General features: G+C 38.9%; 1 pseudogene; it reads left to right on the top strand.

The window, feature by feature from the left end:
• LOC133248678 (E3 ubiquitin-protein ligase RBX1-like) overlaps positions 1 to 16,642 on the top strand; it is a 78,154-nt pseudogene extending 61,512 nt beyond the window's left edge.
• The last annotated feature ends 11,069 nt before the right edge of the window (positions 16,643 to 27,711 follow it).

The following is a 27,711-nucleotide window of genomic DNA, read 5'->3' as shown; positions in this document are numbered from 1 at the left end:
TGGAACCAGTCTGTTGTTCCATGTCCAGTTCTAAATGTTGCTTCTTGACCTGCATACAGATTTCTCAGGAGGCAGGTCAGGTGCTTTGTCATTCCCCTCCCTTTAAGAATTTTCCACTGTTGTGATCCACACAGTCAAAGGCTTCGGTGTAGTCAATAAAGCAAAAGGAGATGTTTTTCTCAATGATCCACTGGATGTTGGCAATTTGATCTCTGGTTTGTCTGCCTTTTCTAAATTCAGCTTGAACATCTGGAAGTTCACAGCTCATATACTGTTGAAGCCTGGATTGGAGAATTTTGAGCATTACTTTACTAGCATGTGAGATAAGTGCAATTGTGCGGTAGTTTGAGCATTCTTTGGCATTGCCTTTCTTTGGGATTGGAATGAAAACTGACCTTTTCCAGTCCTGTGGCCACTGCTGAGTTTTCAAAATTTGCTGGCATATTGAGTGTAGCACTTTCACAGCATCATCTTTCAGGATTTGAAATAGCTCAACTGGAATTCCATCACCTCCACTAGTTTTGTTTGTAGTGATGCTTTCTAAGGCCCACTTGACTTCAGATTCTGGGATGTCTGGCTCTAGGTGAGTGATCACACCATCGTGGTTATCTGGGTCAGGAAGATCTTTTTTGTGTAATTCTTCTGTGTATTCTTGCCATCTCTCCTTAATATCTTCTGCTTCTGTTATGTCCATACCATTTCTGTCCTTATTGCGTCCATCCTTGCAGAAATGTTCCCTTGGTATCTCTAATGTTCTTGAAGAGATCTCTAGTCTTTCCAATTCTATTGTTTTCCTCTGTTTCTTTACATTGATCCCTGAGGAAGGCTTTCTTATCTCTCCTTGCTATTCTTTGGAAATCTGCATTCAAATGAGTATATTTTTCCTTTTCTCCTTTGCCTTTAGCTTCTCTTCTTTTCTCAGCTATTTGTAAGGCCTCCTCAGACAACCATTTTGCCTTTTTGTATTTCTTTTTCTTGGGGATGGTCTTGATCACTGCCTCCTGTACAATGTCACGAACCTCTCTCCATAGTTCTTCAGGCACTCTCTCTATCATATATATAATCCCTTGAATCTATTTCTCACTTTCACTGTATAATCATAAAGGATTTGATTTGGGTCATACCTGAATGGTCTAGTGTTTTTCCCTACTTTCTTCAATTTAAGCCTGAATTTTGCAATAAGGACTTCATGATCTGAGTCACAGTCAGCTCCCAGTCTTGTTTTTGCTGCCATAAACCATAAAAAGGAATAAAATAGTAGAATTTGAAGAAATGTGGATGGATCTAGAGACTGTCGTATAGAGTGAAGTAAGTCAGAAAATGAATATCATAATATATTGCTTATATGTAGAATCTAGGAAATCAATACAGATGAACTTATTTGCAAAGCAGAAATAAAGACACAGATGCAGAGAATGGATGAGTGGATACCAGGGTGGGAGGGGGTGGGATGAACTGGGAGATTGGGATTGACATTTACACACTGCTTGGTATAAAATAGGTAAAAAAGTGAGAACCTACTGTGTAGCATAGAGAACCCTACTCAGTGCTCTTTGGTGACCTAAATGGGGAGGAAATCCAAAAAAGATGGGCATGTATAGCTGATTCACTTTGCTGTACAGCAGAAACTAACATAAAAATTAATTTTAAATGCTTATGGATTGAAAAAACTGTAATATATTATTAGGGTATTATGTTGACTTAAGATTAGATGCTACCTTGTTTATCACTCAAGTCCAACACTGATGTTAAACAAAATTTTCTTAGTATATCCTAAAGTAGAACATTGAGATTTTGTATCATTTTTATCACAGATCTATTTATACTTCTGGGATATAAAGAATTTTTTACTTACAACTTTTGTTTCAAAAGATACCTGTGTTTATTTCATAACTAATTAAAGAGACAGCTGTGTTATTATAAAAGTGTCTTAACATTTTGGGTTATATTCCCATTGTCATAAACTAAGGAAGTATATCCTCCTATGTACGTCAGTTCTCTTTTCTGAATCTCATAAGGAAAATGAGGAAACAGTATTCAAAAATTCCCAGGATTATTCATTGATGCCATGTAAGTGTTGACAGCAAATTTAAAAGTTTCAAAAACATTTAAACAGGTGTATGCATTCTCACAATGACTTGTAACAAAACTCTTCACCTTTGTCTTGCCAAATACAAGTGAAATGGTTTCATGGTTAGAGAAACTGAGAGGAAATATTTAGCACCCAAGTGAGGAAAGTTTGTAAGAATTATTTTTAAATAAACTTTTTAATGAAATGAAAATATATATAATATATGAAAAAACATATTTAATGAAAATATGTCTATTGTTGAAAATAAAAATGTTGCAGGAAGGAGGACTCCTTCCAGGGCCGGAAACTGGGCTCTTGTCTAACACTCGGAAATGAATTGTCCGAGGAGACACGTGTGCTCACAAAGCAAGAGATTTTATTGGGAAAGGGCACCCAGGTGGAGAGCAGTAAGGTAAGGGAACCCAGGAGAACAGCTCTGCCACATGGCTCGCAATGTTGGGTTTTATGGTGATGGGATTAGTTTCCGGGTGGTCTTTGACCAATCATTCTAATTCAGAGTCTTTCCTGGTGGTGCACGCATCGCTCAGCCAAGATGGATGCTAGTGAGAGGGATTCTGGGAAGTGGATGGACATGCGGTGTCCCCTTTCGACCTTTCCTGAACTCTTTCGGTTGGTGGTGGCTTATTAGTTCCATATTCCTTACCAGGATCTCCTGTCATAAAACAACTCATGCAAATGCTTACTATGGTGCCTGGCCAGGGTGGGCAGTTTCAATCAGTGGGCTTCCCCTAACAAAAACACTAAACAGTACAGAGAATATTTAATAAAAACTTGCAAGTTGACTGCATTCTTCATTCCTGATCTCTAGAGATTTGGAAAGAATAGGTCAGTAGAACCTATTTGTTATTAAAATTTAACTTCCAAATACTTTGCATACCTATAGTCCAGTGTTTTACTGATAGGTTACTCATTTGAAATCAAAGAGATTATAAAAAACTTAAATGCAAATTATCTAAAGTCACTGTGACCCTGGATTTTTAATATTAAGTTTAAAAATATTGATATAACACTGTCAAAATTATGACTATATGTTAATTATCCCTTGTCCAAAGAAAAGAAATTTTTGTGTGTAATTTAAAATAAAACAATAGAAAGATGGCCAAAGTCATATAAACCTTTAAATCAACTCTTTTTTTTTGGACAACCAAAGAACCACTTTCAAAACTGGTGTCATCTGATTTAGAAAACAGCTCTATCTCAGATATTACAGTCCAGTCCTGCTGCAATTTAAATGTCACAGTGGCTATTTGCTATATCCAATGCTCTGTTCTATGAGAAGAATCTCAACCTTCATTTTTTTAAAAACTTTTTTATTTTGTATTGGAATATAACTGATTAACAATGTTGTTATAGTTTCAGCTGGACAGCAAAAGAACTCAGCCATACGTGTACAAGTATCAATTCTCCCCCAAACTCCCTCCCATCCAAGCTTCCACATAACACTGAGCAGAATTCCTGTGCTATACAGTAGGTCATTTTTGGTTATTCTGTTTAAATATCGCAGTGTATACCTGTCCATCCCAAACTCCCTGGCTATCCCTTCCCCAAATCCTTCCTTCTGGCAACCGTAAGTTCACTCTCTAATTCTTTACTTCTGATCTTAAACCTTAATTTTTGCAAAACCTGCCATATTTGGTAATTATTTTGATAATTCAGTTCCCAATTCAAGTCATATCGTGCCTTTTAGTTGATTTTGTGGCTCTATCCATGGTACCACAGACAGCTTTTTGATGGGAAAGGCAGTGGCCACTCATGATCATATGCTTAGAACCTTGCATAAAGCTTGATACCTGTAAGGATTCCAACAAATGTTTGCTATTCAAACACTGATTGGTAAGTTCAAACAGTGGTTGGAAACTGAATCACAAAAATTAAGTCTAGCCTTTTGTTTTGATGTGTGCTAAGCAGTTTAGAAAGACTGTCATGCATTGCGCATACTCACTCAACCCGTGTCTGACTCTTTACCGCCCTTTGGACTGTAGCCTGCTGGGTTCCTCAATTCAAGGGATTTTCCAGGCAAGAATACTGTAGTGGGTTGCTATGCCCTTCTCCAGGGGATCTTCCCAACCAGGGATCAAACCCACATCTCTTGTGTCTCCTGCATAACGTGTGAGTTCTTTATCCACCAAGCCATCAGGGAAGCCAAACCTTAGAAAGACTGAGTTGTATAAGAGCAACTTTAATATTCACCAGAATAGAAGATTTGTTGCCAAAGTAAGAAAATGGGGAAATTTATCAGCATATCTGAGGACAGGTGCATTCTGTTTCATGGAAATAAGAATGAATCAAAGAGAGCTGGAAGCCAAGTTAGGTGAAAATATATCAGGCCTTATGAAGGCTAGAAGGGAGTTTTTTTTCTCAGGGAAATGTATAGTTTATATGTGGTTTATATTTTCTTCATGTTTAATTTTATCTATCTTACAATCATAGGTCATTTTTTAAATGCCAATACAGCTCAGCTGGGCTGAAGGGTTTTTTTTTTTTTTCACATTGGACCATGGTTTTAAAGAGTAAATACAGAAATGATAATGGGAGTGAGGGAATCCCAACAGAAAGATTCAAATCATTTGGCAAGACAAAATATTGCTTGGGTATTCTTGTCTCAGAGCTCCCCTCTATTCAAACCTGGGAATTCATGTTTGATGATAAAGGTCAGCAAATGGGACTGATATAAATGAATAAAATAAAATTTTCTGCAGCAGAGTTTATATCAACTTGTATAACCTACTTCTTATCTTAGCCCTTATATTTCAATGTCCACCACCAATCCTCAGCCATATGAAAGTTTCTTGGGATAATCTTGATCTTCGCCAAAAGGGATTTATGCACTAGCCTAGTGTTCTGGGCCTTAATTTTAGGTTACCTAATAGTAACTTGACACTAAATGTGCATGCTGATTTTGATAATTTAGATTTTGTTCCTGTTACTAAGACCAGCTTTCACTTCAATACCCACTTCACTTACTTACTTGTAAGGGGCTTAGAAAATTAAAACCATGCAAAGCTAGGCTTGGTTCCAATAGAAGGTACCAGAGTCATTTCTAGGACATAACTTGAGGGACTGTCTGTGACCAATACTAACTCAGAGTGGCTTTGAAACACAACATAGGATCTCAGAGTGGCCAGCCCAGTGGGCAAGGCAAAGAGGTGGAAATCATAGTACTCAGAGATTTAGGTTGGTAAATAAAATTCCAGGCTACTTATATCCAATGCTTGTTTCTACACCCTGAACGTTCCTTTTTTTTTTTTAAGCCCTAATATACCATCCAAGCCTTGAAGAAAGACAAGGCTCTGGAATTTTTACCTTGATAAGAAGTAGTAACACCTTTTAGTACTATACTATACTAAAGTAAAGTACTATACTTTAGTACTATACTATATATAGGTGTATACTATACACCTTTTAGTTCATTGGGCTTCCCTGGTAAAGAATCCAAATCAGGAGATCCTGGTTTGATTCCTGGGTCGAGAAGATTCCCTGGAGGGGGGATAGGCTACCCATTCCAGTATTCTTGTGCTTCTCTGGTAGCTAGAGACTCCCCATGGACAGAGTCCACGGAGTGGACCAGTGCCTGGTGGGCTATGGTCCCTGGGGTGGCAAAGAGTTGGACATGAGTGACTACACGAGGCATAACATACTAATTCATTGTTCAAGAAATCTTTACTGACGGTTCATCAGTTAATAAAATGCTTTATGTAATTATAATTGACTGTCAGGCACTGTTCTAGGTGTGATGATTGTAACATTAAAAAAAAAAAACAGTCAAAATTATCTGCCCTTAAGAAGTTTATACTTGGATGGCCTTCCCATATCTATCAAGTTTTCAGTTCTTCTAGTACGGGTCTGTGGTTTCTGCCTAATGGTCTTCTCTACACCTGGAAGCAGTGGTAAAAAGGTTTACTATAATCCTTGATGCTCTGAGGTGTGTGCTGGGAAGGGAGGTGGTGTAGGGAATCAGCAGGCTAGCATACTTGCTGCCCAAATGTCAACCCAGGATCTCAAGGTCATCTTGGTGCCATTAATGAATCTTCTCAGAAGCACATCCCTGTACAGTGAGAAAAGAACGTTTCTAAGAGATAGAAACAATTGTACTGCTCTAGAACTCACTGCTGCATGGTGTTAACATTGATGTCATATTCTTTATTAGTCACAGTTGAATTTAAGAAACAGAAACAGCTCAGGGTATTTCAAGCAGGAACTGACATGAGGCAGAGAATTAGATGCCTACAAAATAGTTAGATGTTATACAAACAGATACTTTCCTGTTTGGGCCTCCAGTAACATTCTAGAACTGTAAGTCAACACTGGAACTGTGCCAGAGAAAAGGGACCCCACTATTACCTCAGAAACTGCCACTGTTTAACACACAGAAAACTGGGTAACAGAAAATGAAATATTACCCGAGAAAACTCATGACTATAACCATGCTTGAGGGCAGAAATAGGGTACCCGAAAAAGGGTAGAAAGATGTCTTCCACTTTGCTTTCACCTTCCAAATTTTCGGCAAGTTCATTTTAAATAGTCAAATAGTTTGCGCCAGAACTCTAGCTGTAAGAGTCGAAGAAGGCAAAATGCAGGCTGAGTGAACCCAATTCATATTATGCAACATCGACTTTAACCTCCAAGGTGAATTTGTGAAAGTACAGACTCTTAGACTTTCACTTGACCTAATGAATCCGTTTCTGGGTACCAAAACAGACATACTAAAAAACACTTGCCCAATGGATTCTCATACTTAGGAACATTTGGGGGAAAATTCATTAGAATTATCAGGATGAGACCTAGGATACATAGTCATATTAAACACATCTAGAAAATAGTTTTAAAATATGTGATTTTAAAAGAAACATTGAGCTTTGCTTATATGATTTAATTTTATGGACCTGACTCTATTCTGAATCAGAAAGTGAAATACTTATCACCTCAGGTAATTGTTCACTTCACAATGCCAAATGGAAAAAAAAATTCTTTCCTCAGTGATTTGCTTTCCCTAGTTCTCCATGCAATTGGACAAAATATTGACAATTTGGTGGCTGCATTTTATTACAGAAGTTTGCCCAGTGCTCTCTCTGGGGGTATTTCAAAGTAATGTCCTATTCAGACCTCACAATGTATTCTTGTCTAGTTTGCAAGCAAGGAAAAGTTTAGCATCACTCCAAGGGATGAGAAATTCCTCATTTAGAAGAGCAAAAAAGCATGTTCTTTCTTCATCTAAGTGAAGATTTCCATTGAACAAATGATTACATTTGGCTTCTAATGATCAACTGATTTAAATGCATTTGATTACTCAGTTCAAAAATAAGTGGGAATTTATAATTCACAGAGAAATATCAAATCAACTTTGCATATAACCTTCCTCACAGTGCCTTGAACAATGTTGGCTGACTTAATGAAAGATGAATTCCCTGTGCTGATTTAATACTTTGCTAAGATAATGCATCTATAGCTTTTTCCCAAAGTGACTTAGTATTTCCTGGAAATTCTCATGGTTTCTGAGGTTTCCTTAAATGTGAATTTCAATCATAATTAAAAGGTTGTTTTAGTCACGATAAGTAGCACTGGTTGTTGCAACAAACAACCCACAAACCTTGGTGGCTTACCACAGTGAAAGTTAATTTCTTATTCAGCAGTCCAACTGAGTGTTGAGCGATCAGCTCACCATCTAGCAATTAGCATTCTAGTCTCCTGGTATCGGATAGCTCAACCTCTTCTATATCAAAGTAAAAAACATTTTCTTTGAAGGGCCAGACAGTAAATATTTTAAGCCTTGCCAGTCAAGAGGAAAAATCAAATATATTATATAGGTATTTACTGAACAAGAGAGAAAATAAATTTCAGCAAATACTGTTCTGATAAAATTCAAAAATATAATAACTAAGTATATTTCTTTGTAATACAAGCCTCCCAGTGAGAAAAATTGGATTATTTTGTTGAGGGATATAATTTTGCTTAATTGAGGCTTAAAATTACTTTCCTTATAATCAAAATGGTTGCAGAGTAGAGTAATGCTACTCTGTATTAAGATATTTTTTCATATTTCATCTTTTCACATGATAAGTTCTGCCAATACCGATATCAGTCCATGAGTGTATGATTTTAATTGGCCATATTCATATCTTAAGACGTAGATTTAGGATTCTATTAGATTCTTCTCTTGCCTTTTAACTTGTCATTACATTGCAAACTAATCACTTCTGATGAAGATTAGAAGGAAGCTCCTTAACTGATCAACTGTATGGATTTTGAAATAAGGAAATTTTTGTACTTGCATTGCTATGTCTAAAATATTGCTGCTACAGGAGTCTGAGCTGGAAAAGTATATCACTGCAAATTTGTGTGGGAGTGGAGATTTGGTTTTTTGTTTTAAATTTACAGCACAGAGAGTGTATAAAGCAGCTTGACATTACTTGTGGCTCAAACATTAGGGTGTTATGGAAATGACTTCATAGTGTATGTGTTTCATACCTAAGTGGTATTTTGCCTTCAAATTCTAGGTTGAATTCAGTAAACATTATCAATTCTGTGGAAAAAGTGGATTTCCAAAGTAATTTAGTTTTTGACAATAGTGGCTGAGCACTGCTTTTCTTATTCAGGAAAATTTCAATTTTGAATCTGTTTAATTTGACAGTAAAATATTAAAGCTACTAAACCATCCATCCACTGCTAAACTACCATGTAGTAGGGAAATGTAAGAAATCCAGTTTCTATTCCTGACAGAAATGTATGGAAGTGATCATGGATAAATCCATGAAAGCAAATGGGATATGTTGTTGATACTTATGTTCCAACAACACATAATAGATTCAAATACTTTCTGCAAAGACTTTGCTCATAAATAAGACAATTAACAGCCATAGGCTTTAAATATTTTTTCACTATTTTTGTTCATTTGTGCACAGAACCTTTTTCTGATCCACACAGATTTTTACCATCATCAGTTGTAATACATCTTAGAAGATTCCACTTCATGTTGTATTGAATTAATATTTTCTCAACTTCTTGGAAAGATACTCACCTGTATTTCTACTCAGATGATTCAGTAGCTTAAAACTCAATATCCAATGAGCAGCTGGTAGCACAGGTAGTATTCACTTATCAAAGATCAAGAACAAACCACTGAAAATCATCTACGTTATTATTAATGTTTTTGTCAACTCTTGATGTTGTTTCTGTAGGGTTAAGGGTAGAGAAGGCAAGGTTTGGAAAAATGAGACCGGCACTTTACAGGAACAGATCACCTTTAATGAGGCGGGAAGAGGCAGCAGTCAGATTAGTGAGCTGCTGCACTAACCCAAGAAAAGAGTAAGTACACATAGGCATGGAAATCTACTGTCTTAAGGGGGTCTGTTCTTCTCCAAGGTTGTTTGGGTTAATTATCTCTTAAACGGCTGGGGCAAGGAATTCTGGAGATAGGCCAGAGGCTGGGACCTGCTGGGAGTTGGATGTAATCAACCTTAATGTCCTTTTTTTTTCCTTCGGGTGAGAGAGTTCTTTGTTTTGTATACAATGGTGGGGAGGACCCAGAGGGGAGTTTTAACTCCGGGCTATTTAGAGCTCCGTAACTTTCCTTCAGTTTCCATCATCCTTAACTTTTTGAGCAATTGTTCTCATCAAAAGGGTAATAGCTTTGAATTATTTTTTTCTGGATGCATTTTTTTTCAGCCATAATCAAACACAATCTAATTAACTCAACATAAGTAAACAGCTTTCTTGCTTGGCTAACAAATGAGCCATTGGAAAATTTATTTAGGTTGCAACCTAATTATTTTTTCTTTACTTTTGTGAAGGAACTCTACTGTGTTAAGGTATTTTGTTTTTAAACTTTCTAATTGTTCTGGACAATATTTTCCTGTCAGTTGGGAATATTTCAGTGTGTACTCTGGTAATATCAAGACACACAATGTCAGCTTCCTATTGCTGCTGTAACACCACAAACTTAGTGACTTAACACAACACAATTTATTCTTTTACAGTTCTGGAGATTAAAAATTCAAAGTGAGTCGAACTGGCTAAAATCAAAGTCTATGTTCCTTACAGAGGTTCTATGGAACAATCCAGTTCTCTGCCTCTCGCAGCCTCTGTATGCATGCATGCTAAATTGCTTCAGTTGTGTCCAAATCTTTGCAACCCCATAGACTGTAGCTCACCAGGCTCCTCTGTTCGTGGGATTCTCCAGGCAAGAATACTGGAGTGGGTTGCCATTCCCTTCTCCAGGGGATCTTCCTGATCCAGGGATTGAACCTGCATTGCAAGATTGCAAAAGACCCTTGACCTGCAATCCAGGGTCTCCTGCATTGCAGGCAGACCTTCACAGCCTCTAGAGGAGTTTTGGCTTGTGGCCTCAGCCAGTAATTACATTACTCCAACATTTACTTCCATCATTCCATTTTCTCCTCTGATTGACTATCTTTCCTCCCCTTTAATAAGGGCCATTGTGATTACCTTAGAACCACTAGGATAATAATGGTCTCAGTGTCTGTTTGGAATAATGAGATTCTGAACCAGACAGCCAGAACTACTAAAGGTCTTCCATTAAGGGATTTTAAACTGTGCATTTTTAACACTTCAGGGAAATAATTTAAGATACTTTTTGTGTTCTTAGTATTAGAGGCTATTTTACATCATAAAATCAGCATAAATTGTTTTGTAAAAAGGAAAGTGTTTCTAATGGTGTTTCAGTGTTTATATTGATACAAAGTAAGTTATTACTTTGTACTAGGTGATTTGGCCACTGAGAGAATACTGTATTGAAAGGAAGCAATCTTATTTCTTAAGACAATAAACTTATATTTTAACAAGTTCTCCACTTCTGTTCATGGATTTCTAATTGACTTCATGTTTCAGGCTGGGAATTGAGAAGTTGTTTGAAATAGGACAAGTAAACCTCAGCATATAATGCACTCAGCTCAGCTGCAGTGTTTAAGTTATATATTTAAAATCCATTTTAACAGACACCAAAGTAAAAAATACATCTTTCTGGGTTGCAAACATGCATAGAGTAATAGGGTGATATTGTAGAGTTAATGTTAAATAAAACCCAAACTTGGGATGTACGGAAAATAAGATTTGATTAATTTGTAGACTCATTTCTATCTTTGCCTTTAGCTTTCTTAAAATTTTTTTTTTATTGAAGGATAATTGTTTTACAGAATTTTATTGTTTTCTGTCAAACCTCAACATGAATCAGCCATAGGTATACATATATCCACTCCCTTTTGAACCTCCCTCCCATCTGCCTTCCCATCCCACCCTTCTAGGTTGATACAGAGCCCCTGTTTGAGTTTCCTGAGCCATACAGCAAATTCCCATTGGCTATCTATTTTACATATGGTAATGTAAGTTTCCATGTTACTCTTTCCATACATCTCGCCCTCTCCTCCCCTCTCCCCATGTCCGTAAATCTATTCTCCATGTCTGTTTCTCCATTGCTGCCCTGAAAATAAATTCTTCAGTACCATTTTTGTAGATTCCATATATATATGTTAGAATACATATTTATCTTTCTCTTTCTGACTTCTCTCTGTATAATAGATTCTAGGTTCATCCACCTCATTAGAACTGACTCAAATGCATTCCTTTTTATGGCTGAGCACCGAAGAATTGATGCTTTTGAACTGTGGTGTTGGAGAAGACTCTTGAGAGTCCCTTGGACTGCAAGGAGATCCAACCAGTCCATTCTGAAGATCAGCCCTGGGATTTCTTTGAAGGGAATGATGCTGAAGCTGAAACTCCAAGTACTTTGGCCACCTCATGAGAAGAGTTGACTCATTGGAAAAGACTCTGATGCTGGGAGGGATTGGGGGCAGGAGGAGAAGGGGACGACAGAGGATGAGATGGCTGGATGGCATCACTGACTCGATGGATGTGAGTCTGAGTGAACTCCGGGAGTTGGTGATGGACAGGGAGGCCTGGTGTGCTGGGATTCATGGGGTCACAAAGAGTCAGACACAACTGAGCAATGAACTGAACTGAACTGAATATTCCGTTGTGTATATGTACCACAACTTCTTTATCCATTCATCTGTCAATGGACATTTAGATTGGTTCCATGTTCTAGCTATCATAAATAGTGTTGCCATGAACAATGGGATACATGTGTCTTTTTCAATTTTGGTTTCCTCAGGGTATATGCCTAGGATGGAATTCCTGGGTCATATGGTGGTTTTATTCCTAGTTTTTTAAGGAATCTCCATACCATCTTCCATAGTGGCTGTATCAATTTACATTCCCACAAACAGTACAAGAGTGCTCCCTTTTCTCCACACTCTTCCCAGCATTTAAATTGTTTGTAGACTTTGATGATGGCCATTCTGACCAGTGTGAGGTGATAATCTCATTGTGGTTTTGATTTGCATTTCTCTAATAATGAGCGATGTTGAGCATCTTTTCATGTGTTTGTTAGCCATCTGTATGTCTTCTTTGGAGAAGTGTCTGTTTAGGTCTTTTTCCCACTTTTTGGTTGAGTTTGTTTTTCTGGCATTGAGTTGTACGAGCTGTTTGTATATTTCGGAAATTAATCCTTTGTCAGTTGTTTCATTTGCTATTATTTTCTCCCACTACGAGGATCGTCTTTTCACCTTGTTTATAGTTTCCTTTGCTGTGCAAAAGCTTTTAAGTTTAATCAGGTCCCACTCGTTTACTTTTGTTTTTACTTCCATTACTCTAGGAGGTGGGTAACAGAGGGTCTTGCTTTAATTTATGTCATCGAGTGTCTACCTATGTTTTCCTCTGTTTCATAGTTTCTGGTCTTCCATTTAGGTGTTTAATCCATTTTGTGTTTATCTTTGTGTATGGTGTTAGGAAGTGTCCTAATTTCATTCCTTTACATGCAGCTGTCCAGTTTTCCCAGCACCATTTATTGAAAAGGCTGTCTTTGCCCCGTTGTATATTCTTGCCTCCTTTGTCAAAAATAAGGTACCCATAGGTGCATGGGTTTATTTCTGGGTTTTCTGTCTTGTTCCATCGGTCTATATTTCTGTTTTTGTGTGCCAGTACATTACTGTCTTGGTTACTGTAGCTTTGTAGTATAATCTGAAATCAGAAAGGTTGATTCCTCTTTCTCCGTTTTTCTTTCTCAAGACTGCTTGGTTATTCTAGGTCTTTTGTGTGTCCATATGAATTGTGAAATTTTTGTTCTAGTTCTGTGAAAAATGCCATTGGTAATTTGACAGGGATTGTGTTGAATCTGTAGATTGCATTTGGTAGTATAGTCATTTTCACAATATTGATTCTCCTACCCAGCAGCAGCAGCACCCAGGAACATAGAATATCTCTCCATCTGTTTATGTCAACTTTGATTTCTTACATTAGTGTCATAATTTTCTGTGTACAGTTCTTTTGTCTCTTTAGGTAAGTTTATTCCTAGATATTCTTTTTGTTGCAATGGTGAATGGGATTGATTCCTTAATTTCTCTTTCTGATTTTTCATTGTTAGAAAAATAGAAATGCAACAATTTCATTGTTGTATAGAAACGCAAGTGATTTCTGCTTTTTATAATGGGAATCCTAGAGCAGTTTGGTGCATTCTGTTAAAAAAACATTAACAGCGATCTATTTTGCTTACACTGTTGCATCCCAAGGGATTCCCCCAGGGACCCTGACTTGCTGATGTGTGTATATATTTGCAAAAACAAAAGAAAAAAAGTTACAAGGTATCAGTCAAGCAACTCAAGACTGGCTTATAGACATGCAGTTCCCTTATTTACAAAGAGTCTTATTTTTCTGACAGGATTTATTCACACTGTTGTGCCCTTGATTTGATGTACAAAATACTGTTAATCTAAACATTTATAAATAAAGTCTTGAATAGAGATTAAATTTTAAATCACCTATTGCAAGACACTTAAATTAGTTGCATCTGCAAAGTCCTTTTTTTTCCTTAATATTTTTACTTTATGTCTGCAAAGTTCCTTTTGACATGTAAATAACAAATTCATACGTTCCAGGGATTAGAGTATGGATATCCAGGGTTTGACTTTCCTGGCAGCTCAGTTGGTAAAGAATTTGCCTGCAAAGTAGGATACCCTGGTTCAATTCCTGGGTCAGGAAGATCCACTGGAGAAGGGATAGGCTACCCATTCCAGTATTCTTGGGCTTCCCTTATGGCTCAGCTGATAAAGAATCTGCTTGCAATGTGGGAGACCTGGGTTGGTTCCCTGGATTGGGAAGATCCCCTGGAGAAGGGAAAGGCTACCCACTCCAGTATTTTGGCCTGGAGAATTCCATGGGCTTTATAGTTCATGGGGTCGCAAAGAGTTGGACACAACTGAATGACTTTCACTTCACATCTGGGGTATGGGAGTGGGGATTACTTTGTCTACCCAACTAAAATGTCATTGGGAAAATACACAATGCTTTGGCACCTAATTTGATAACAAAATAATCCACACTCCACTAAGCCTTAAACACGCACCATATGAAGTCCATCAGTTCTGACCTGATGAATATGCAGTTAGTTAAACAACAAAAAAAAAGTTACAGTACAGTGATATAGATCGCTGTTTATAACTGCATCACTGCAATGTAGAATACACTGAGACAGCCAATGGGTTTGAACTGACGATACCACACATGGTCTCTGTTACAGATTCAACTCTGCTATAATATAAAAGTGGGCATTAAACAAGACAGAAATGAATGTGAATGTGTTCCACTGAAACTTTGCTTATGACCATTGCCATGTGTGCGCTCAGTGTTGTCTGACTCTTTGTGACCCCATGGACTCTATCCCACCAGGCTTCTCTGTGAGTGGATTTTTCCAGGCAAGACTATTGGAGTAGGTTGCCATTCTCTTCTCCAGGGGATGTTCCCAACCCAGGAACTGAACTCATGTCTCTTGTGCCCCCTGCATTGGGAGGTGGATTCTTTTACCACTGCACCACCTGCACACTGGAATTTAAATTTCATATAATTCTGAACATTGTGGAATATTATTACTCTTATTTTCAAAAATAATTTTAAAATGTAAAGCCATTTCAGCTCATTTGTTGTTGTTCACTAAGTTGCATCTGACTCTGCGCCCACATGGACTGCAGCACACCAGGCTTTCCTGTCCTTCACTATGTCACTGACTTTGCTCAAACTCATGTTCATTGAGTCAGTAGTGCTATCCAACTATGTCATCCTTTGTCGCCTCCTTCTCCTCCTGCCCTCAATCTTTCCTAGCATCAGGGTCTTTTTCAATGAGCTGGCTCTTCTCATCAGATGACCAAAGTATTGGAGTTTCTGTCTCAGCATCAGTCGTTCCAATAAATGTTCAGTGTTGATTTCCTTTAGGATTGACTGGGTTTTATATCCTTGCTGTCCAAAGTATTTTCAAGATCTCCTGCACCACAGTTAGAAAGCATCATTTTTTCAGCACTCAGCCTCCTTTATTGACCAACTCTCAACATCCATACATGACTACTTTGACGATACAGACTTTCATCAGCAAAGTGATGTCTCTGCTTTTTAATATGCTGTCTAGGTTTGTCATAGCTTTTCTTCCAAGGTCCACGCATCTTTTAATTTTGTGGCTTAGTCACCATCCACAGTGATTACGGAGACCAAGAAAATTAAATCTGTCACTGATTCCACTTTTTACCCATCTATTTGCCGTGAAGTGATGGGACTGGATGCCATGATCTTTGTTTTTTGAATGTTGAGTTTTAACCCAGCTTTTCACTCTCCTCTTTCACTTTTGTCAAGAGGCTCTTTCATTACTTTTCACTTTCTGCCATTAAATTTGTATCAGGTACATATCTAAGGTTGTTGATATTTCTCACAGCAATCCTGATTCCAGCTAGTGCTTCATGCATCCTGGCATTTCACATGATGTACTCTGCATATAAGTTAAATAAGCAGGGTGACAACATACAGCTTTGATATACTCCTTTCCCAATTTTGAGCCAGTCCATTGTTCCATGTCTGATTCTACATGTTGCTTCTTGATCTGCATACAGATTTCTCAGGAAGCAGGTAAGGTGGTCTGGTAGTCCCATCTCTTTAAGAATTTTCTAGTTTTTTGTGATCCACACTGTCAAAGGCTTTAGTGTAGTCAATGAAGCAGGGTTGTTTTTTTTTTTTTTTTTTTTTTTAAATTTCCTTCATGGTTGAACAAAAAAAGGCAGTGAGGACCACAGAAGGCGTGGTTCCAACGTGGCAGCAGTGATGGATGTGGACACCCCACGTGGCGCCATGGACAACATGGGCAAGAAGAGCTTTGAAGTGAAACAAGTGGAATGCAGTAGCTTTGGGGCCTGGAATATTGTGGTTGATGACCAGGCAATCTGCGGGAACCACATCATGATCGTTCCATAAAATGTTGAGCTAACCAGGTATCTGCAACTTCTAAAGAGTGCACTGTTGCATCGGGAATCTGGGACCATGATTTCATTTCCACTGCTTCTCCTGCTGTCTCAAAACATGGTAGGTGTGTCCACTGGATGACAGAGAGTGGGAATTCCAAAAGTACGGGCACTAGAAAAGAATTGTTACAAGTTCAATTGTTTCATTATTCATTTAATGATTCACTCTGTGCATGCTAAGTCACTTCAGTCATGTCTAACTCTTTGAGACCCTATTGACCATAGCACGTGAAGCTTTTCTGTCCGTTGGATTCGCCAGGCAAGAATACTGGAGTGGGTGGCCATGGCCTCCTCCAGGGGAACTTCCCAACCCAGGGATGGAACCTGAGTCTCCTAAGTCTCCTGCATTGGTAGATGGGTTCTTTACTACTACCACTACCCGGACTGTTCCTTAATTATAAAACAGATAGAATTCTGGGGTTTTTTGCTTTGTATTTTCAGTCTGCTCTTCCTGCAGCCATAATACATGCTGTGTCAAATGAAATGTCAAGTTCATGTCTCTTATATTTGCTATATCTTGCATTTGGAAAAGTGAAAATAAATAAAGAGTCCCCTGTTCTTAGGTTGGAAAGCCAGCTTTTGAAAGAGAGATGTTTTTTTCATTAGAGCCAGAGCAGAATTGTCCTATGAGCACATTGCTTGTCACAAGGAAGCCTGGTTACTGATGGCAGTCTTGGCAAGTCCCCTCTCTGCTCCAAGGTTTCCTCCTATATAAAGCAGCTTCTAAGAGATAAATGACATCAGGTGGATGCAGAAAGAGGCTTTATAAACTATAAAGCCACTGTAAAATGTAAACATTTGTATGACCTGTTGCTTTCTCTTCTTAGTTTGAAAAAGTAAATTTGGAAAAATAATTAATATGTAATCTTGGCTAGCTAAGAGCAATTTATGAACTTAAGTTGAAAATTGATATCATTTAAATTGAGTTAATGGGAGAATACAAGTTTCCTTCCCCACTGCCAAACTCTTTGCAATTTCTTTAAAATGTCTTGCCCATAGCAGGAATCACCCTTTCTAAAACTGATTCAATATAGTCATTAACTGAGAAAGTACAGTTTATTGCACTGGCTCTCAAAGTATTGGGGCTTCCTGCTTAGCTCAGTTGGTAAAGAATCTTCCTGCAGTGCTGGAGACCTGGGCTCGATTCCTGGGTCAGGAAGATCCTCTGGAGAAGGAAATGGCAACCCACTCCAGTATTCTTGCCTAGAGAATCCCATGGACAGAGGAGCCTGGCAGGCTACAGTCCACAGCGTTACAAGAGTCAGACACGACTTAGCACTATCTTTCTTTCTTTCTTTCTCAAAGTATGGTCTGAGGACTCTTGGGGTACCTGAAACACTTTCAGAAGGTTCATGAAATTTCTTTTCCAACTGCCTGGCTGTATGGGGTCCACTTTTTCTTATATTTCAACCAAAATATGTTCAAATGAAGCTGACAAGAGACCCCATCTGTCTTCTATTAAATCAAATATAACAGGCAAAAATGCCACTCTTCTAATGATTTTTGTTTTTAAAAAGTTAATTTAAATAAAAATATGTTGAAAAAAATAGACAGCAATATTTGGCCTGTGGGCTGTTGTTTTCTACCTTTATTCTAGGCCTTTGGAGGCCTCTGCAGGATGCTATGTGGTCTATGCCTAGAATTAGACTACCTCACTTCTGCCCACATTCCATTAGCTAGAACTCAACTATCTGATCATACCTAACTGCAAGGGACACTGGGAAATGTAGTTTTTCTATGTGTCCAAGAAAAGGGAATGTGCATATTGCTGAACATTAGTGTTTTCACCTTTGCCTGCTTTTTCTGGTAACCAAATTTTCATCCTCTCCCAGTTTCCCACGTATAGATAATGTATGTGGGATCTAGATAATGTATGTCCTCTACAACTTGTCAGGTGCAGATTGTCATAGACTTGTGACTATGTACTTAGTGTCCATCCCTGCTGCTGCTGCTGCTGCTGCTAAGTCACTTCAGTCATGTCCGACTCTGTGCGACCCCATAGACGGCAGCCCACCAGGCTCCCCTGTCCCTGGGATTCTCCAGGCAAGAACACTGGAGTGGGTTGCCATTTCCTTCTCCAATGCATGAAAGTGAAAAGTGAGAGTGAAGTCGCTCAGTTGTGTCCGACTCTTCGTGACCCCATGGACTGCAGCCTACCAGGCTCCTCAGTCCATGGGATTTTCCAGGCAAGAGTACTGGGGTGGGGTGCCATTGCCTTCTCCGAGTGTCCATCCCTAGTGTTCATCAAAAAGAACAGTTCCATTTGGAAAGGTAAAACAAGGAGATACAGCCATTACTCATCAGGGGTGGTCCAGTTGGACAAGTGTTGTGAAGGCTCCTAACCCAGAGAGCAGGGGAAGATCTTTGATTCTTCCCCGAGTCAGCTGTCTGGAAGGAATTCTTTTGTGCATTGTGCTCTGTGTCCCCTTGCCTCTATCCTGTGGAATGTTCTTCCTCATTTCTTCTCCTCATTGGCACATCTGAAGTGGGCTGTGCCTTCCTTGGGGCTGCAGAGTTTTGTCAGCCCACTGTCTGTTGTTGTTTAGTAGCCTAGTCATATCTGACTCTTTGTGGTCCCATGGACTACAGCTTGGCAGGCCTCCCTGTTCCCCACCATCGCCCAAAGTTTGCCCAAGTTCATGTCCATTGCATTGGTGATGCCATCCAGACTTCTCATCCTCTGATGCCCTCTTCTCCTCCTGCCCTCAATCTTTCCCAGCATCAGGGACTTTTCCAATGAGTCGACTGTTTGCATTAGATGACCAAAATACTGGAACTTCAGCTCAAGCATCAGTCTTCCAATGAATATTCAGAATTGATTTCCCTTAAGATTGACTGGTTTGATCTCCTTTCTGTCCAAGGGACTCTCAGGAGTTTCTCCAGCACCACAGTTTGAAGACATAATTCTTAGGTGCTCCACCTTCTTTATGGTTCAGCTCTCACAAATGTACGTGACTGCTGTGAAGACCATAGCCTTGACTATACAGACCTTTGTCGGCAAAGCCTCTGCTTTTCAACACACTGTGTAGGTTTTTCATCAGTTTCCTGCCAAGAAACAATCATCTTCTAATTTCATGGCTTCAGTCACCATCCGCAGGGATTTTAGAGCCCAAGAAGAGGAAGTCTGTCACTAGTTCCACCTTTTCCCTTTCTATTTGCCATAAAGTAAAGGGGCTGGTGGAGAAGGAAATGGCAACCCACTCCAGTATTCTTGCCTGGAGAATCCCAGGGATGGCGGAGCCTGGTGGGCTGACATCTATGGGGTCACACAGAGTTGGACACAACTGAAGTGACTTAGCACCAGCAGCAGCAGCAGTAAAGGGGCTGGATGTCAAGATCTTAGTTGTTTTTTTTTTTTTTTTAATATTTAGCTTTGAATCGGCTTTTTTACTCTTCTCCTACACCCTCATCAAGAGGTTCTTTAATTCCTCTTTGCTTTCTGCCATTAGAGTGGTATCATCTGCCTATCTGAGGTTATTGATGTTTCTCCCAGCTATCTTGATTCCAGCTTGTAGCTCAAACAGCCCAGCATTTCTCATGATGTACTCATCATATAGGTTAGACAGGGTGACAGCAGACAGCCCTGTCATATTCCTTTCTCAATCTTGAAGCAATCAGTTGTTCCACACAGGGTTCTAACTGTTGCTTCTTGACCCGCATATAGGTTTCTCAGGAGACAGGTAAGATGTTCTGGTATTTCCATCTCTTTAAAAGCTTTTCAAAGTTTGTTATGATTCACACAGTCAAAGGCTTTAGGGTAGTTCATGAAACAGAGGTGGTTGTTTTTCTGGAATTCCCTAGATATCTCTATGATCCAGCAAACATTGGCAATTTGATCTCTAGTTCTTCCTTTTCTAAACCCAGCTTGGACATCTGGGAATTCTTGGTTCACATAATGTTGAAGCCTAGCATGCAAGATTTTAAGCAAGACCTTACTAGCATGGGAGATGAGTACAATCGTCCGATGGTTGGCACGTTCTTTAGCACTACCCTTCTAGGGAACTGGGATGAGGATTGACCTTTTCCAGTCCTGTGGCTACTGCTGGGTCTTCCAGATTTGCTGACATATTGAATGGCATATGCATCATCCTTTAGGGCTTTAAATAGTTCTGCTGGAATTCCATCACATCAACTAGCTTTATTAACAGCAGTGCTTCCTAAGGCCCACTTGACTTCACTCTCCAGAATGTCTGGCTCTGAGTGACTGACCACACCATCATAGTAATCTGATTCATTAAGATATTTTTGTACAGTTCTTCCATGTATTCTTTCCATCTCTTCTTGATCTCTTCAGTGTCTACTAGATCTCTACTGCTTCTGTCTTTTATTGTGCCCATCTTTGGTTGTAGTGTTCCCTTGATAGTTCCAATTTTCCTGAAGAGACCTCTGGTCTTTCCTCTTCTGTTTTTTTCTTCTAGTTTTATATACTGTTCTTTGAAGAAGGCCTTCTTGTCTCTCCGTGTTGTTCTTTGAAACTCTGTTGGATATATCTTTCCCTTTCTTCCTTGCTTTTCCCTTCTCTTCTCTCTTCAGCTATTTAGTTATTTGTAAAACCTCCCCAGATAACCTCTTTGCCTACTTGTTTTTTTTTTTTTCCCTTTGGGATGGTTTTGTTTGCTGTCTCCTGCACAGTATTATGGACCTCCCTCCATAGTTCTTCAGGCACACTGTTAACTAGATCTAATCCCTTGAATCTATTCGCTAACTCCACTGCATATTCATAGGGGATTTGATTTAATTTGTACATTGCTGGTAAAGAATCTACTTGCAATGTGGGAGACCTCGGTTCCATCTCTGGATTGAGAAAATCCCTTGCGGAAGGGAAAGGCTACCCACTCTCGTATTCTGGTGTGGAGAATTCCATGAACTGTATAGTCCATGGGGTCGCAAATAGCTGGACACAACTGAGTGACTTTCACTTTGCTGGCCTAGTGGTTTTCCCTGATTTCTTTAGTTTAAGCCTGAATTTTTATATGAGAAACTGATGATCTGAGCCAGTCACCTCCAGGTCTTGTTTTTGCTGACTGTACATAGCTTCTCCATCTCCGGCTACAAAGAATGTAATCAATTTGATTTCAGTATTGACCATTTGGTGATGTCCATGTGTAAAGCTATTTCTTGTGTTGTGGAAAAAGTATATTTCCTATGACCAGTGCATTCTCTTGGCAGAATTCAGTTAGAGTCTATCCTGTGGGAGATTCTTCCTTATCTCTTCTCTTCATTGGCACATCTGAAATGGGCTGTTCCTTCCTTGGGGCCACAGAGTTTTGTCAGCCCACTGTCTATCAAATTATTGTTTTATGTTGTCTAATAACAAGCTCCCTTCGCTCACTCATGTGGTTTCATGTGTCATGTGATTTCCTCATGACCAAAGTTTCAGGTCTATTTTCTGGCAATCAGTACCATGTGCCTGCTGCCATACCCAAAGATGCTTTCCAGATATTAGTCTCTAATCAGCTTGATTTTATTGCTTGATCCCTCAAATTATTTTTTCTTAATTTAATGGTGGGCTAAAAATCATTATTAATATGTGTGGTCTCTGGTACAAAATGACTTAAGTCACTTGATCAGCAGAAGTTTGGTTACTCAAAGCCTTTCTCAAGCACGTCACTTAGTCTTTGCGCTCTAGAAACAAAGATATTCCCAACCCTTTGACGGCCCACATTTTTAGACTTTTTCTATTGCCTCTCATTTCCACTTATAATGTGGCCAGTTTTTTTTTTTTTTTTTTCCTGAGCTCATTTCTTTCTTGTAATAACCTGCCAAATGTGGACAACACTGGTTTGTACCTACTAACATTGTCTTCTAACTTTTTTCCCTAGAGTTACAATTCAGTAAGCACAAGGTCTGCCTACCAAATTATTTTTGGTAACAGATTTTTGCAAATGTCTTTCCCATACCACAGTACTTTCCTGATTTTCAAACTGCTGTCCACTTTCCTTCTATTTCAGTGGAAAATTTAAGTATTAGGCTAAGTGCAGTAGCAAACAGCATTAAAATCTCAATAGTTTAACAGTTCAATATTTTTCTCATTCATATCAAAAGACAATTTGGTGTTCGATTTGAGCAGTTTTCTATGCAGTCATTCAGACTCTAGTCCTTGGAAGGGGATTTGACAACTATGAAAAGTTTTAAACCTAAAGATTCTGAGAAGCTCCTACAAGGAATGAAATGGGAATTTAGGGCCAAGAGAGGCACTTGTACATCTCAGGAAAAAGTAAACCAAAACTTAGACATAGATAAAGAGCAAGACTCACTAGATGCCACGTCCCAGAGAATTGAGCTAAAGGTCTTCAAATATCTCAATTCTCCTAGGATTGATCAAGAAACTATAATCAGCAGGGAGGCATACATAGGCCTCAGCTGTAGGATCTAGAAGGCAACAGAGAAAGGAAACCAAAGAGATGTTACATCTCACTCCAAAGAATATCCTAGTGGGAGGGTAACAGGCAGGAAGGCCAGAGGTCCCCCAGTGGCAGGAGGAAATAAACTGCAAGTGGAAGATGGTTTTTTTTCCCCTTCTCTACACAAAATTAAAAGAGGTTTCTTTTAATTCTGTGTTGAGGACACCTGGTTCTGCCTTGAACTAACCAGCTAACCAGTTTCATTATGTTAATGAAAGTATGTATTTGCTTTGGAATTTGCCTTTCTTCAAAATGGTTCTGCCTAAGACTGACTTCTTTTCTTTTCTCAAACCTTGGGCTGATAATGGCTCAACAAACCAGTATCCCTGTCAATTGTTTTATGGCTGGGGGATGACATACCTTGTGCCTTCCTATCTCAAAAGTGCATATTGTGGGAGAGGGGCCTGGTGAAGCTCCCTCAGCCTTGGGGTGTCTCTCTTATCTGATTAATAGCTTTCTAAACGACATAAAACACATTGCTAAAAACTAGCAACGGGGCACTCTTTCTGTCCCCTTCTGATGTCTAGGTCAGAAGCTTTCCCTATCTCTATTATACTTTAATAAAACTTTGCTACACAAAAAAGCTCCAAGGAGTCAAGCCTCATCTCTGACCCTGGATCGAAATCCTCTCCTTCAGAGGTCACAAATTCTGGTGTAACACACAGCTCGCAGCAGCAACCTTTCACTAGCATGACAAGTATGTTGACCAGGACCTGGGCAGAGCTCGTGCTTTCAAAGTGGGAGTTCTCACCCTTTTCTTGTACTGTTCATCATTTGCATTGTAACCATGGAAGCTTGTTTAAACTTAGGAGTAATTTTCAATTTCTTTTATTCTTTTGGGACTTATTGGTAGGAAATGACAACCCACTCCAGTATTTCTTGCCTGGAAAATTCTACAGACAGAGGACCCTGATGCACAGCCCATGGGGTCACAAAAAGTCAGACATGCCTGAGCACATACACACATATCAGTTATTTTAATCAGATTAATTGTATATTCAGTCCTATGGTGAACCTTCTTTGGTTTTATTTCTTTTCTGAGTTAAAAAGTCACTAATCTCAGGGACTACATTATATAAATATAACCTTTATATTTATTTACATTATTTATAAATATTTATTTATATTATTTATTTTATTATTTATACTATTTTATACTTATATTATTGTATTATTTATATTATTTATTTATATTCATTTATAAAATATTCTTTTATATTATATAAGTATAAAGGAATGTAATCTTGACAACCTTATACATTAGATATTGTTGATATGACAATATTGTTAGAATACATTCCCATTTTCTTAGAAAGTGAGCTTCACCAAGATTCAGTTAGTAAATGAGAGGGCAGGGATGTGAACTCAGGTCTAACTCATTCTTGATTTTTAACAACTTTCAGAATATTTAAGGGAATTTGGAATAACTAGTCTTGGGTGCTCCTTTAATAACACTAAGATGCAGGTATCTTTGAGGACATAGACTAAATAAGAGGTACCTGTAAAGGCTGGCACTTCCTTGAGTTGGGGTAATGGCTTAGGACCCTGTATTGATCCAGCTAGTTGGTGAGTGGGGCAGTTCAGAGAGGAGTGGGTAGGACTGGCCTGCAGTTGGCAACATTTTCTTAGGGTTTGTGTGAAGAATTTATATCCTTCATTTGCTCCAAATGAAGGGAAATTGTGATGCCATTTCTAGGGATCTCAAGAAATCTGAACCTATCCCTCTTACAATTTTGGTAGTTAAAAATCAGGTTGTTCTGCAATGTTTCCCAAACTTTTCTGAAATGATAACCTGAAGCCTTTCTCTGCAGGGCTTTGGCTGAATTAAAAGCCCTCACGGGACAGCCCTGTGGTACAGCTGCCTCATCTCCAGAGGATCCAGGATGAGACAGGGCTTCTCAGAGCCCTACTGAGCTAGATTTTGCAGCTGCCTGCAGGCTCTGGAGGAAGAATTTTGTATTTGAATAATAATGTATGTCATAGGCTTAGGAAGAGAACTGTAGAAAGTATGACATGTATTTGCTAACGGGGAAAGATTGACTCTCATTTGAGGGATCTGAATAAATGAATATCTCTTGGGAAGAAAATTCAACAGAATAATTGGCAGCAAACTAGTGGCTTTAGGCTGCAGTTAGAGGCTTTTTGTAAAGGATTTAGAAGTGAGATTCTTCTACCAGTCTCTTTGGCACTTGAGAATAATAATGTTAGAAAAAATACAGTTACTGCATACATACATTATGTTTAGTACTGTGCTAGACACTTATAAATAATCATTACATCCTCACAAAAGCCCTTTGACGTTGGCAATACTGTTAATTCCATTTTGTAGGTGAACATCCTTAGGCTGTAAGGCCTACAGTAGACATCTGAGTCTGCTTCCCTGGGTTCCAAAGTGGTAACTGCACTTAGCCCAGAGATTAGGAAAAATAAACTCACTTGCCTCTACATGTCAAACTGGGAATGAAAATTGTAGGTGCTGGGTATGGTTGGCTGTGTCCCGCATGACTGGTGAATCCTGGGAATCAGTCTCTAGAGCCCTGAGGTCTTAACATGTGTGACAGTAAGGTATTTATAAATCTTTGGAAAGGTAGAAGCTTTCTATGGATGTAGATGCTCAGCTTTAATTGACTTGAATGAACAGATTAGAGAGTTTGAGGCTAAGGGAGCAGGGAGGCAAGTTCTACTGCAGTGAGCTATGTGTGTGTTCAGCAAATGTGACCTCTTTCCCTTTGATTTTTACAAGAATACTTTTGGAAAATTAAAAAAAAAAATATTGGGATGTAGTTGCTTTACAATGTTGTGCTAATTTATGCTGTATAACAAAATGAATCAGTTATGCAAATGCATGAAAGTGAAAGTCGCTCAGTCATGATCAACTCCTTGTGACCCAATGGACTACATAGTCCATGGAATTCTCCAGGACAGAATACTGGAGTGGGTAGCCTTTCCCTTCTCCAGGGGATCTTCCCAACCCAGGGATACAACCCAGATCTCCTGCATTGCAGGTGGATTCTTTACCAGTGAGACACCAGGGAAGCCCAAGAATACTGGAATGGGTAGCCTATCCCTTCTCCAGCAGATCTTCCCACCCCAGGAATCTAATCGGGTCTCCTGCACTGCAGGCAGATTCTTTTCCAACTGAGCTTTCAGGGAAGCCCATACAAATACATAAATTCTCTTTTTTTTTTTTTTTTTTTAAATTTCCTTCCCATTTCTGTCACTGCAGATCCCTGAGTAGAGCTTTCTGTGCTACACAGTGGGTTCTTATTAGTTCCTATTTTATAAATAGTAGTGGGTATGCGTAGATCCCAATCTCCCATTTCATCCCACTCCCCCTTTCCCCTTGGTATTCATACATTTGTTCTCCATGTCTGAGTCTCTATTTCTGATTTGCAAATAAGATAATCTATACCATTTTTCTAGATTCCACATATATATGTTACCATGTATTTGTTTTTCTCTTTCTGACTACTTCCCTATATGACAGTCTCTAGGTTTATCCAAGTCTCTGTAAATTGCACAATTTTGTTCCTTTTTATGGCTGACTAAGCTTCCATTTTATATATGTACCATATCTTCTTAATCCATTCTTCTGTTGGACATTTAGGTTGTTTCCATGTCTTAACTATTGCAAGTAGTACTGCAATGAACATTGGGGTACATGTATATTTTTGAATTATGGTTTTCTCTGGATATATGCCCAAGAGTAGGATCTCTGGGTCATATGGTAGTTCTGTTTATAGTTGTTTAATGGCGCCCCACTCCAGTACTCTTGCCTGGAAAATCCCATGGGCGGAGGAGCCTGGTAGGCTGCAGTCCATGGGGTCACTAAGAGTCAGACACGACTGAGCGACTTCACTTTCCCTTTTCACTTTCATGCATTGGAGAAGGAAATGGCAACCCACTCCAGTGTTCTTGCCTGGAGAATCCCAGGGACGGGGGAGGCTGGTAGGCTGCCATCTATGGGGTCGCACAGAGTCAGACACGACTGAGGCGACGCAGCAGCAGCAAGGAACCTCCATCCTGTTCTCCATAGTGGCTATACCAGTTTATGTCCCCACCAACAGTGTAAGAGGGTTCTGTGTTCTCCACACCCTCTCCAGCACTTTTACAATATTTATTTTTCCAAGTCAAGAAGATGGTGTATTTCTCCATCTGTTTGTGTCATCTTTGATTTCTTTCATCAGTGTTTTCTGAGTACAGGTCTTTTGTCCCTTTAGGTAGGTTTACTTCTAGGTATTTTATTTCTTTTGTTGTGATGGTTAATGGAATGGCTTCCTTAATTTCCCAGAAATTTCTAATTTTTCATTATTAGTGTATAGGAGTACAAGAGATTTCTGTGTATTGATTTTTTAACCTGTAATTTTCCCAAATTCATTGATAAATTCTAGTAGTTCTCTGATGGCTTCTTTAGGATTTTTTTTATGTATAGTATCAAGTTATCTACAAAGAGTGATAATTTTACTTCTTTTCTGATTTGGATTCCTTTTATTTATTTTTCTTCTCTGGTTGCTGTGGTTAGGACTTCTAAAACTATATCCAGTAATAGTGGGGAGAGTTCACATCTTGTCTTCTTCCTGATCTCAGATAAAATGCTTTCCCTTTTTCCTCATTGAGAATAATGTTTCCTGTGGGTTTTTTGTATATGATATTTATTATGTTGAGGTAGTTTCTCTCCATGCCCACTTTCTGGAGAGTTTTATTCATAAATGGGTGTTGAATTTTATCAAAAGCTTTTTTTGCATACATTGAGATACTCATAGGTTTTTAATGGTGCCTCGCTTCTGTGGCAGTCCAGGTTTCCTCCATAAGCATTCTGAGTTGCAGGTTTCCTCATTCCTCTCCCCTCAGGCTGTTTGCATTCAGCAGC

Source organism: Bos javanicus, chromosome 5 (assembly GCF_032452875.1).
Source record: "Bos javanicus breed banteng chromosome 5, ARS-OSU_banteng_1.0, whole genome shotgun sequence".
NCBI classification, from domain to species: Eukaryota; Metazoa; Chordata; class Mammalia; order Artiodactyla; family Bovidae; genus Bos; species Bos javanicus.
The sequence above is the reverse complement of the archived record's forward strand: the minus strand, read 5'-3'. Positions and strand labels throughout refer to the sequence as shown.